Source organism: Thalassophryne amazonica, chromosome 16 (assembly GCF_902500255.1).
Source record: "Thalassophryne amazonica chromosome 16, fThaAma1.1, whole genome shotgun sequence".
Classification (NCBI taxonomy): Eukaryota; Metazoa; Chordata; class Actinopteri; order Batrachoidiformes; family Batrachoididae; genus Thalassophryne; species Thalassophryne amazonica.
The window spans coordinates 30,617,051-30,630,124 of NC_047118.1; positions in this window are offsets into that span (position 1 = coordinate 30,617,051).

Sequence of the window (13,074 nt, forward strand, 5' to 3'; positions counted from 1 at the left end):
AACTCCACCTCCCCGATGGGTGCTGGTTTCTTTTTTGTGGGCAAGAAAGACGGCGGACTCCGTCCATGCATTGATTACAGAGGGATGAACGAGATCACGGTTCGCAACCGATACCCGTTGCCCCTGTTGGATTCTGTGTTTACGCCCCTGCATGGAGCCCAAATTTTCACTAAATTGGATCTTAGAAACGCGTACCACCTGGTTCGGATCCGGGAGGGAGACGAATGGAAGACGGCGTTTAACACCCCGTTAGGTCACTTTGAGTACCTGGTCATGCCGTTCGGCCTCACCAACGCCCCCGCGACGTTCCAAGCTTTGGTAAACGACGTCTTGCGGGACTTCCTGCATCGGTTCGTCTTCGTATATCTGGACGATATACTCATCTTCTCCCCGGACCCTGAGACCCATGTCCAGCATGTACGTCAGGTCCTACAGCGGTTGTTGGAGAATCGGCTGTTTGTGAAGGGCGAGAAGTGCGAGTTCCACCGCACTTCTTTGTCCTTCTTGGGGTTCATAATCTCCTCCAACTCCGTCGCCCCTGATCCGGCCAAGGTTGCGGCGGTGAGAGATTGGCCCCAACCGATAAGCCGTAGGAAACTACAGCAGTTCCTCGGCTTTGCAAATTTCTATAGGAGGTTCATCAAAGGTTACAGTCAGGTAGTTAGCCCCCTGACTGCCCTGACCTCCACCAAAGTCCCCTTCACCTGGTCAGATCGGTGCAAAGCCGCGTTCCAGGAGTTGAAACGCCGGTTCTCGACTGCACCAGTTCTGGTGCAGCCTGATCCTGATCGCCAGTACGTAGTTGAAGTGGACGCCTCTGACTCAGGGATAGGAGCCATGCTGTCCCAGAGCGTGGAGGCTGATAAGGTTCTCCATCCTTGTGCCTTTTTTTCCCGCAGGTTGACCCCAGCTGAACGGAACTATGACGTCGGCAATCGGGAACTCCTCGCGGTGAAGGAGGCTCTTGAAGAGTGGAGACACCTGCTGGAGGGGGCGTCGTTGCCCTTCACGGTTTTCACGGACCATCGGAACCTGGAGTACATCCAGACCGCCAAGCGGCTGAACCCCAGGCAAGCCCGCTGGTCTCTGTTCTTCGGGCGCTTTGACTTCCACATCACGTACCGCCCCGGGACCAAGAACCAAAAACCAGATGCATTGTCCCGGGTGCATGAAGAAGAAGCCAAAGCGGAGTTGTCGAACCCCACCAAGACCATCATCCCCGAGTCCACTGTCGTGGCCACCCTCACCTGGGACGTGGAGAAGACCATCCGGGAGGCCCTGACAAGAAGCCCGGACCCGGGGACCGGCCCCAAGAACAGACTCTACGTCCCACCAGAGGCAAGAGCTGCCGTCTTGGACTTCTGTCACGGGTCCAAGCTGTCCTGTCATCCCGGAGTACGCAGGACCGTGGCAATAGTCCAGCAGCGCTTCTGGTGGGCGTCCCTGGAAACCGACGTCCGGGACTACGTCCAGGCCTGTACCATCTGCGCCAGGGGTAAGGCGGACCACCGGAGGATGACGGGACTCCTCCATCCCCTGCCAGTGCCTCATCGCCCCTGGTCTCACATCAGCCTGGACTTCGTCACGGGCCTCCCGCCGTCCCAGGGCAACACCGTGATTCTCACGATAGTGGACCGGTTCTCCAAGGCGGCCCACTTCGTGGCCCTCCCAAAGCTCCCGACGGCCCAGGAGACAGCAGACCTCCTGGTCCACCACGTCATGCGGCTGCATGGGATACCGTCGGACGTCGTCTTGGATCGGGGCCCCCAGTTCTCTTCACAGGTGTGGAAGAGTTTCTGTAAGGAGCTGGGGGCCACCGTAAGTCTCTCGTCCGGGTACCACCCCCAGACCAACGGCCAGGCAGAGCGGGCTAATCAGGAGTTAGAGCAAGCCCTCCGATGTGTCACCTCCGCGCATCCGGCGGCCTGGAGTCACCATCTGGCCTGGATCGAGTATGCCCACAACAGCCAAGTTTCGTCTGCTACCGGCCTCTCCCCTTTTGAGGCATGTTTGGGGTACCAGCCCCCGTTGTTCCCGTTGGTGGAGGGAGAGGTCGGTGTGCCCTCGGTCCAGGCCCACCTCAGGAGGTGCCGCCGGGTGTGGCGGGCCGCCCACTCTGCATTGGTAAAGGCCCGGACGAGGGCTAAGGCCCATGCGGACCGCCGGCGTTCCCCGGCCCCCACATACCAGCCTGGGCAGGAGGTGTGGCTTTCGACCAAGGACATCCCTCTGTCTGTCGCCTCCCCTAAATTGAAAGACAGATTCATTGGACCATTTAAGATCCTCAAGATCATCAACCCGGCCGCAGTGAAGCTTCGACTCCCGGCTTCACTGCGGATTCACCCCGTCTTTCATGTTTCCCGTCTCAAGCCACACCACACCTCGCCCCTCTGTACTCCGGGACCACCGCCGCCTCCTGCCCGGCTCATCGACGGGGAGCCTGCTTGGACAGTGCGCAGGCTCCTGGACGTCCGTCGTAAGGGCCGGGGTTTCCAATATCTGGTGGACTGGGAGGGGTATGGACCTGAGGAACGCTCCTGGGTGAAGAGGAGCTTCATCCTGGACCCGGCCCTCCTGGCCGATTTCTACGCAAGACATCCGGACAAGCCTGGTCGGACGCCAGGAGGCGCCCGTTGAGGGGGGGGTCCTGTTGTGTGGGCCGCTGAAGAGGAGGTACTGCTGGCCCACCACCACCAGAGGGCGCCCTGCTTGGAGTGCGGGCTCCAAGCACGAGAGGGCGCCAGACCTAGAAGAAGTGACAGCTGTCATTCATCCTCTGCCCCAGCTGTCACTCGTTCATCATCATCACCACCATAAAAGCCGGACTGCAACTCCACCTCCTCGCCGAGAAATCGACTACCATTCCTGAGGTAATCCTTCTCTGCAGTATTTGGATTAATCCACGTTTTGATCTCTGTTTGCAGCCGTTTATTCCTGTGGGACAGTTTTGTCGGAGTGGCGTGTTGTGGGAACCGCGACGTCTTCGCCTCCCACTCCCTCCAGATAAGTGACTGACAGGAGCTGCTTGAGTGTATGATTGGAGGTGGAGGTGCTCCCTCCCATCAGTGTTGGACTGTGTATTACTGAGTGTGCGGACTCACACTCACACATCCTGTTTTTGCTTTCTGCCAGCAGTGCCAGGGTCGAGAGCCGGGAACAGAGGCCACCTGGGGACTCGGGACTTGGCGGCTCCGGTGTTCTTCAGACCGTTGGTGGTGGAAGCCGTGTGGAGTACGGCTTCTCTCTCGTCGGGGGGGTCTCCTATCTTCGAGCCTGCCACACGTCACCTGGTGCTAATTGACTGTGCATATTTTCTGTGTCTTTTCGTTGTGTAGCGTCACAACATTAAATTGTTACCTTTTGGTTTAGTCATTGTCCGTTCATTTGCGCCCCCTGTTGTGGGTCCGTGCTACGACACCTTCACAACAGCTGCAGTCAAAACAACATAGAGAATCCACACGATGACAATTGTAAATGAATATTATACTACAAAAATGTCATTTTTTTATGCTTTTCATCACACTAATAAGAGACTGCTGCATGATACCCTGAAACCTTGCTAAAGCAATTATAACAAAAAATCCGTGTCTGCTACATTTAATCTGCGTGGAATTTAATAAGCGCAAACCGAATTTCAGACATATTATATATATTAGTTTGGAACAAAGAGGACAAACAGTGTTGTAAAGAACAATAATCAAGACGTTAAAGAGCAAACTTAACTTTCCCCCAGAACAACATGAACAGGAAGCGATTGTAGCTCACAGCAGCTCCCTTTGAAAATAACGGAGAGACAACCTGTGATTCTTGCATGTTTACCAATAACAACGTCTATAAACCCAGAGAATATATTCACAAGAGTTTTAGGCACAGTATAAAAATAGTTTTTATTATGATGTTAATTGTGTTGTCCGTGTGCAGCGGTTAAAGTGCAACATGATCAGAGCGTCTCAATGCAGTTCTCAGTGTTACTGAGATCTCGCAGCGCGGCGACCTCTCCAAGGTTTTGCAGGATTTGAAACCTGAAAAGTCTCAATGTGTTTGTTTTCCACACATAATAGCTGTTTTTGGAAAGCCAAAGTAAATCTGCTGTAGATGTCATCAAGTGTTGAGACTGTGCACCTCTGTGCTCCCAAAAAATTACTGAGCTCTGTTTATTGTCCTCTGCTGCCACCATTCAGTGCTCTCCAATAGTGTTACAGATGCTCACCATCATTTTCATGTTCAAAATAGGAACAGTCAGCTGAAACTATTTTGATAATTATATTTGCTTGTTAAAATCCCAGTTAATGAGATCTGCATATCTTCTTCTCAATAAAATTGCATGTGTAATATGCATCAGTATTTTAAGGTTATCCATTGTATGAATTCAGTGCTGCGTGTGAAGCTTCCTGGTCCATGTGTTTCAGTGACAATGATAATAAATAGATAACAAAACTAAAAGTCAAACAGCTCACATGAAAGGGGGGGTTGCTTCATGTGACATCACCAGAGATGTTCGTTGCTAAATCAGGCATCTAAGTTGACATGAGCACATTTATATTCACATTTGAAAAGATGTACAGTTTGTCCTTTGTATTCATTTTGATGTGGGTCAAATTAAAATATCAAAGCTATCAAAGATCTGTGTGTACATATGTATTTGTGAAAGAGATGCTAGCTAAACTCAATTTGATGGAAGGTAACTGGTCCAGTAAAGGTTTTCAAAGTTGCTTGAAAAGCTAAACTGCGAACAAAAAAAGGTATCTTGGCTAATTAGTTAAAGCGTGCCCACTACTTTAAAATACAATGTGCTGCAGTTTGGTTTAGTACTGTCATCAAATGAGTACTGTTTGAGTCATATTACATCACAAAGATCAACTCATTCATAACCTGTGCTAGACCCGATCGAAGGTCTCAAAGTATTCACTGGTCCTGTGTGTCGCCACATCCACCACACCATCGAACCGCTTTGTGTCCTGGATAGCAACTAACCAGGAAAACAGCTGATCTATCCCCACCTCTCAAAAGTAAAGATCTATCTGTTGAGCCAAGTTAAATATGGGCATCTCCTTGGTCTTCTTGAGCTGCTAGGGTCCTCAATTTTGAGACACCTGCATGGTGGATCAGGCCAAGAGTAGCACACCATGGCCAAAATATCTTATGTTTCTTCAAAATACTCCTTATGTACATCTTCCAAAGTCACCATTCATCTGACAGTCATTCCAGTGGTGCCCAGTGATCCATTTGCTGCCTTTGGTGATTGGGTAGCATCCAGGTCTGCAGCATCCAAGTACAGTAAAACAGGAAATACCAGGACCCTAAAAACTCAGACCATCATTTTCCTGCAAAGATACCAGCATCAATCAATCAATCAATTTTATTTATATAGCGCCAAATCACAACAAACAGTTGCCCCAAGGCGCCTTATATTGTAAGGCAAGGCCATACAATAATTACGTAAAAACCCCAACGGTCAAACGACCCCCTGTGAGCAAGCACTTGGCGACAGTGGGAAGGAAAAAACTCCCTTTTAACAGGAAGAAACCTCCAGCAGAACCAGGCTCAGGGAGGGGCAGTCTTCTGCTGGGACTGGTTGGGGCTGAGGGAGAGAACCAGGAAAAAGACATGCTGTGGAACACAGCAGAGATCAATCACTAATGATTAAATGCAGAGTGGTGCATACAGAGCAAAAAGAGAAAGAAACACTCAGTGCATCATGGGAACCCCCCAGCAGTCTAAGTCTATAGCACCATAACTAAGGGATAGTTCAGGGTCACCTGATCCAGCCCTAACTATAAGCTTTAGCAAAAAGGAAAGTTTTAAGCCTAATCTTAAAAGTAGAGAGGGTGTCTGTCTCCCTGATCTGAATTGGGAGCTGGTTCCACAGGAGAGGAGCCTGAAAGCTGAAGGCTCTGCCTCCCATTCTACTCTTACAAACCCTAGGAACTACAAGTAAGCCTGCAGTCTGAGAGCGAAGCGCTCTATTGGGGTGATATGGTACTATGAGGTCCCTAAGATAAGATGGGACCTGATTATTCAAAACCTTATAAGTAAGAAGAAGAATTTTAAATTCTATTCTAGAATTAACAGGAAGCCAATGAAGAGAGGCCAATATGGGTGAGATATACTCTCTCCTTCTAGTCCCCGTTAGTACTCTAGCTGCAGCATTTTGAATTAACTGAAGGCTTTTCAGGGAACTTTTAGGACAACCTGATAATAATGAATTACAATAGTCCAGCCTAGAGGAAATAAATGCATGAATTAGTTTTTCAGCATCACTCTGAGACAAGACCTTTCTAATTTTAGAGATATTGCGTAAATGCAAAAAAGCAGTCCTACATATTTGTTTAATATGCACTTTGAATGACATATCCTGATCAAAAATGACTCCAAGATTTCTCACAGTATCACTAGAGGTCAGGGTAATGCCATCCAGAGTAAGGATCTGGTTAGACACCATGTTTCTAAGATTTGTGGGGCCAAGTACAATAACTTCAGTTTTATCTGAGTTTAAAAGCAGGAAATTAGAGGTCATCCATGTCTTTATGTCTGTAAGACAATCCTGCCGTTTAGCTAATTGGTGTGTGTCCTCTGGCTTCATGGATAGATAAAGCTGGGTATCATCTGTGTATCAATGAAAATTTAAGCAATGCCGTCTAATAATACTGCCTAAGGGAAGCATGTATAAAGTGAATAAAATTGGTCCTAGCACAGAACCTTGTGGAACTCCATAATTAACCTTAGTCTGTGAAGAAGATTCCCCATTTACATGAACAAATTGTAATCTATTAGATAAATATGATTCAGACCACCGCAGCACAGTGCCTTTAATACCTATGGCATGCTCTAATCTCTGTAATAAAATTGTATGGTCAACAGTATCAAAAGCAGCACTGAGGTCTAACAGAACATGCACAGAGATGAGTCCACTGTCTGAGGCCATAAGAAGATCATTTGTAACCTTCACTAATGCTGTTTCTGTACTATGATGAATTCTAAAACCTGACTGAAACTCTTCAAATAGACCATTCCTCTGCAGATGATCAGTTAGCTGTTTTACAACTACCCTTTCAAGAATTTTTGAGAGAAAAGGAAGGATCACCAACCACCTGTGTCCCCTGAGCTCATGACTCTATAAGCTGTTACCAGGCGTCTCTGGATCTCAAAGACCAAGTAGTCCAGCAAGTACGAGTATATGAAAAAAAAATTCAAAATGGGAGTAAAATATGAAACTTTCATGGATTATAGTGTACCTCATGGAGATCATTTTCAGATATGGACCCAAGCTGTCCATAATATTTTTTTTTTTTCAAAATGGCGGCCTTTTTTTTTTTTTTCAAAATAGCATCCAATTTTGCAAATAACCTGCATTTTAAGCATGATTCAGCACTCTGTAATTCCTTGAATGTGTTAATTTTGCCACAAAATATTATTCTTAAGTTAAAATTTCCTGTAGTTACTTGATATCATATATTTTTGAAATGAAAAATCCAAAATGGCCAACAAAAGTGAAATATAAAGTGTGGGTAAATTTAAATAGAGGGTTTAGCTCATGATAATGTAAAAAGTTAGAAGGTTAGCCACAGAAAACATAATGCACACTCCTAGATGTAAAATTGGAGGTGCTTTGTGTTGAATGTCTGTGCTGGGGCAAGTAAAAGATCAAGCCCTTGTGAATCAGGAGTAGTATATGTGAGGATTCTCTGATCAATCAACTGTCACAAGCACCAAGAACCTGGTTTGGTGGTTGCACTAGAAAGTCATCATCAGAGTAAAAACTTCCTGTAATATGAAGGAACATTCTTAATTCTACAATTATGGTCAACGTGGCCTTCATGGATTTCCATTTGGCTCAGCTATCATCTTAACTACACAGGTTTGTGATTTCAATGATCACGTTCTCCTTGGCATTTGCACAGTGCATTGCACTTAAGCATGGCCTTCTTGCATTTGCATCTTTCTCTGCAGCCTTTCCGACAGCCACAGGAGTTGAGTTCTCTCCAGGCATTGTTAGCCTCAGGCAGAGTTGTCCACAGTCGTCTTCAACACTGGGTTGGTGCAGCTCCATTTGGCAGGGTCTGGTACTGTGATGTTTGCTGTGAGAGTCTGGTGTTATGGATAAGACGCGGATTGAGGAGCGGTCCAGTATCTGACTGAACCCAGCATGAAATAATCAGAAGCAGTTCCAAAAAGAAAACATTTATTTTTCTCCCTTTGTGCTATACATGAAATACTAAATAATTTAAGTTCTGGTGAGGTGAAAAGGCGGCGCGCTCTCTCAGCGTCTCAACAGTCGGAGTCCGAACGTTCAGGACTCAGGAGTTCCGCCAACAACCCCCCCCCCCCCCAGGTGACTTTCCCAGAATGTACTCTGCGAAGGAGGAACAGAGATGAGATTATTCAACACTTATTACTATGAAATATTGTTTAGAGGCAAACTTATCAGCTACACGTTTAGGTCTGGTTTCAAACTTAGTTCAAAGAGGCTGCTGCTCACAGCTAGTGGAGGATCATTAATCCGCACGCCACTGCCGTGAGGAGCACTGCAAACAATTTTCACCAAAATTTACTTATAGCTGCGTATAAACGCCAATTTACATTCACGGATAAACTTTTCAGAATATTCACCTCTGTCGTGTGCTGACAACGTTTGCCTCTCACCCTCGTCCTCCTTCACAGGCGCGATGTCAGACTCTGAAACGGCCCTCAGCATCCCCACACGGTCATCACAAGGTCGTATTCTCGGGCAATCTTATCCAACTCACTGCTGGTTTAAATGTAGTTCTTCATCACTACATTGGTACCAGCTGGAAGTCCTCAGATCTGCACGTGAACATCACAGGTGTCGTGGATTGTCCTGATAGAGAGCCGCACGAGAATGCAACAGGTGCAGCCAATCATCGTAACAGAGGAGAGAGACTCTTCTGCAGCACATTTTCCTCAGAGAACAGCCCCAAATCACCTGGGAAGGAAAATAAACACAAAACAACCCAACCTTGTCCAGCCAACCCCCCCCCCAACACACAACATCTGGGCCCAGATGAAGGCTACCTGGTACATAGCATGGTTGTTGATGCAATGATGAAGGGCTTGCATTGATGGGATGTTCTCTGTCTGTTTGCCCTTCTGGGAAAACAAGAACTTTCTTGCAGCATTGACCATCTCAAGATCACTAGCATGATGATAGAGGAGCACAGTGTACCATTCCAGGACAGCCAGGCATTCATCAGAAATGTCATCCCTTCTTTCAAACATCTAATTGGCAAGGCATCAGTCACTCTGCCATAGGCGTTCCAGACCTGCCATGCTGTTTTCTTGCTGATTCCCCCTGAAGAAAGAAATACTGTTGCACCCACTGAAGGCATGCATGACCACAAGACACCTGGATTTATCTGTGCCAAGACTATAAGCAATTTCATGCACAGGAAGCTGGTTCTTAACAGTGCCAAACCAGACCCACAGGGTAACATTTAGCTGTTGCACAACAGAGACCGCAAGGACTACCACATCTGTGGTGTGGACTAACACAGTTCACATCTACCCATGAACTGCATCAGCAACTTGCAAAAAAATCCTACTGTCTGCCTCTTGGTTACAAGGACACGTGTGTGTGTCATAAGCATGGATGCAGGCAACTGACTTGTCCTTTGTAGTGATGAATTGCGTTGGTGAAGCAATGGTCACTACCTGTTCAACAAGGTAGCTGAAGACTTCTGATTTGTTATCATCATCTCTCAGGAAAGAATACTCATGTACTCATCCTATACAATGTCTACTCTCTGGGAGTGATTCAGGTGTGACTGAACACAGGGGAAGAACACACTCTCTGAGTAGTCACAGAAAGTATGACTTACAAATGTGGGAGTGAGCATGTGAACCACAACTGCTCCGTCCAAAATAGCTACATCAGCCTTAGGGACAGTGTCATTACTTCTACTATGCTCCTCAAGACAGGCAAGGAGTCCAGACCTCTGGCCAGTGTAGAGTGGCTATTATATTGCTATTTTACAAATACTATAGGGTCGCTGCAACCATGCTGGATTTTTAAAATGAGAATGATGATAAATCACAGTGATATTAAATTCCATGCAATTATTTAAATAAAAATATAAATAATATGATAATCTGAAATGTTAAATACTAACTAAAATATAGTCATTTTGCATTCATAAGGTATAATATTGATGTTATTCAAAATTCTGGCAGCCATGTATTCTTATGGTGGCCATTTTGAAAAAAAGACAGATATTGCCTGGATCCATATCTGAAATGACGCACCATATATTTCTTGACCACTTCTGAAAATTTCATTCTTTTACCCCTATTTGAAGGGGGTTTTTTAAATAAAATTTTACAAGTAGCTGTTGGACTAAAGAGCCCAGAGACAAGAATTAGTGTTGCTACAAGTTCAATACTTTCACTACACAGATACGCTTTTAATGGCTGCTGTTGGGGAAAAAAAAAAAAAAAAAAAAAAAAAACTTTAACATAGACATAACATAAAAATATGCCTGCAATAATTACTGATTTAAAAAATGCCCTTTGGCATTGGAAGTAAAACTGTTAGTTTTTTCCCATAGAGGAGAAGCAGTTCAGCTTTGATTTGAGATGAGGAGTTAATTACTCAGTAATTGTTCCATCCCTTAATGCTAAAGAATTTCAGCAAAATTCTGTGTTTGCTCTTGGTTCTGAATTCAACTGATAAAAGCTTTCATTCCAATTAAAATCCTACATAATGAGTACCATGTGCTGAATGATGCATGCATTGTAAAACCGCATCCATACAGTACAACCACACATAAACAATCTCAGTAATAATCTCTGGGTTGGATTAGTCTCTGTAATCCTTATCAGATGAACAGATGGCTGATAAGACAAAGTCACTGTACTAAATCTTATCAAATGCCCGAAGAAAAGACAAATGAAAAAAAAGTGAGGCAAATAAAGTCAAATTGATTTCACAATAGCATTTGTCTGTTTACATTAAAAATATCCAAATTTCATCATTAAAAAATTTACATTCTAATTTCATTAACTTTGTTGTGACACCACATTTAAATTGCATTATTCATATGAAGTTGTGTGCATGTTGAGTGCATGATACTACATCTTAATTTATTTTCATAATATCACAAAACTATTTTTCTTTATCTGATACAAACCCAGATGTCTGTGCACTTAAATGGTCCATCGCTCATTGCCCTATAGTTTAAAGAGAAAACCACATTTAGTTTATTGTTGTTGCTGCAGCAAGCAGAAAAAGGTGACAATTTTTAACTTTTGACAGTAAGCGCCATCACGGTGTGCAGGTACTGTGCTCCCAGCATGCTGTGGCAGAATATTCCATCATCTTCTCATTAAAAGCAATAGAGCAGTGATTTTCAACCTTTTTTGAGCCGCGGCACCCTTTTTATATTTACAAAGTCCTGCGGTACACCACCAACCAAAATAATATTATAATGCTATTACCTCTGGTTTTGCGCAAAACCCAATTATCGCAATAGAAAATCGATACAGAAAACACCGCATTTTGAAAATCCTCAAGCATTTTGCGCTCTGATCTCAAGTAGGGCTGTCACGATTAGGAATTTCTGGAGACAATTAATTGTCAGACAAATAATTGTGATTGACGAATATATTGTCTATTTTTTTTTCTTTTTTCCCTTCTTTATATTCTACTATTGTAGTATAATTACACAACTCTGGAAGAACGTTTGGCTTCTGTGAGTGGAGAAACTGGGAATGGTGCAACATTTTTATTTTTATCTTCATTTTACATACAGTCCCAACTTTTTCTGATTTGTGGTTGTTTCTGTTGCATTTCTGAAATTATTTCTCCTCATCAGTCACGTTTTGTGCTTAAACACTGCATTAAGCCCATATTGAACAAATAAATACCTTTGGAAAGTAACAGCTGTTAAAGTTCAGAGTTCTCACCTGCTTTTTGTGATCTGTGCGTCTGAACATTGTTTTTTTTTTTTTTGTGGCTCAGTTCATTCATATATTCTCATTTTTTAAATATGTTTTTAAATATATTTGACCGTTTATTTCATCTCATGAGCTCATAAATTCAGCATACGATGCACACATGGTGTGAACAGGACGGTAACGGCAGAATCACACCTTTAGAGAAAGTTCAGAGAGAAGTAAAGGCAGCTTCATGTTTCCGTTTTGTTAACGTTCACTCGGGTTAAAATCCTCTCTCTGCTCCGCGCTCGCTGCGCACTGAACGTGTCGTGACTGCATTCAGGAATCTCCCTTACCCACCCCCTCCCTCACAGTCTGCAGCCTGTTAACTCCGCGCGCGCGCGCACAGGCACAGACACACACACCGACAGCTCCGCATTTTAGACGCGGCTTTTGAAGGAGACGGCACTGTTTTAATCGGCCGTCAGCCTCCTTGTTATTGTCCCGCCTTAAGACGAGAGCGAGGCTGCAGCGCGTTTGACATCAGATTCTGAGTCGTTTTATGCTTTGTGGATAAAATAAATAATTCACGGTAATCACGAATATGAAAAATAATGGCGAATATGAAAAATACCCATGGCACCCCTGACAATCGATCACGGCACCCTAGGGTGCCGCGGCACCCCGGTTGAGAATCACTGCAATAGAGCATCTGGTTTACCGACAGCCAGTATGTGAATGCAGCAGCCGTCATATTATATAAACCCAACCCACATCCACCAAATGTATGATTTTTAAAATTATTACCTCTGCTGAGTTTATGTTTTCATTGCCAATCTGACTGCCTGTCAGCAGGATATCTCTAAAAGACATGAACCGACTTCAGTGAAATTTCATGGACAGATAGATGGGCCAAATTAAAATTAAATTAAAATTAATTAATATTGGTGCAGATCTTGTCTTCAATCACTGATTAAAGGCCAGTAAGTTTAAAATCAGTAGCAACTAAAAGACTGAAGGTAATACAAGTACTAAGTAACTAGTTTTTTCTCCACCATCCTTTCAGTTCAATTCAGTTCAATTTATTAAACTTATAACGCGTCAGATCATGACAGCGTTGTCTCAAGGTGCTTCACATGAAACAACTCAACAACCAAAACAAATTAAATCAAAAAATCAAAGAGC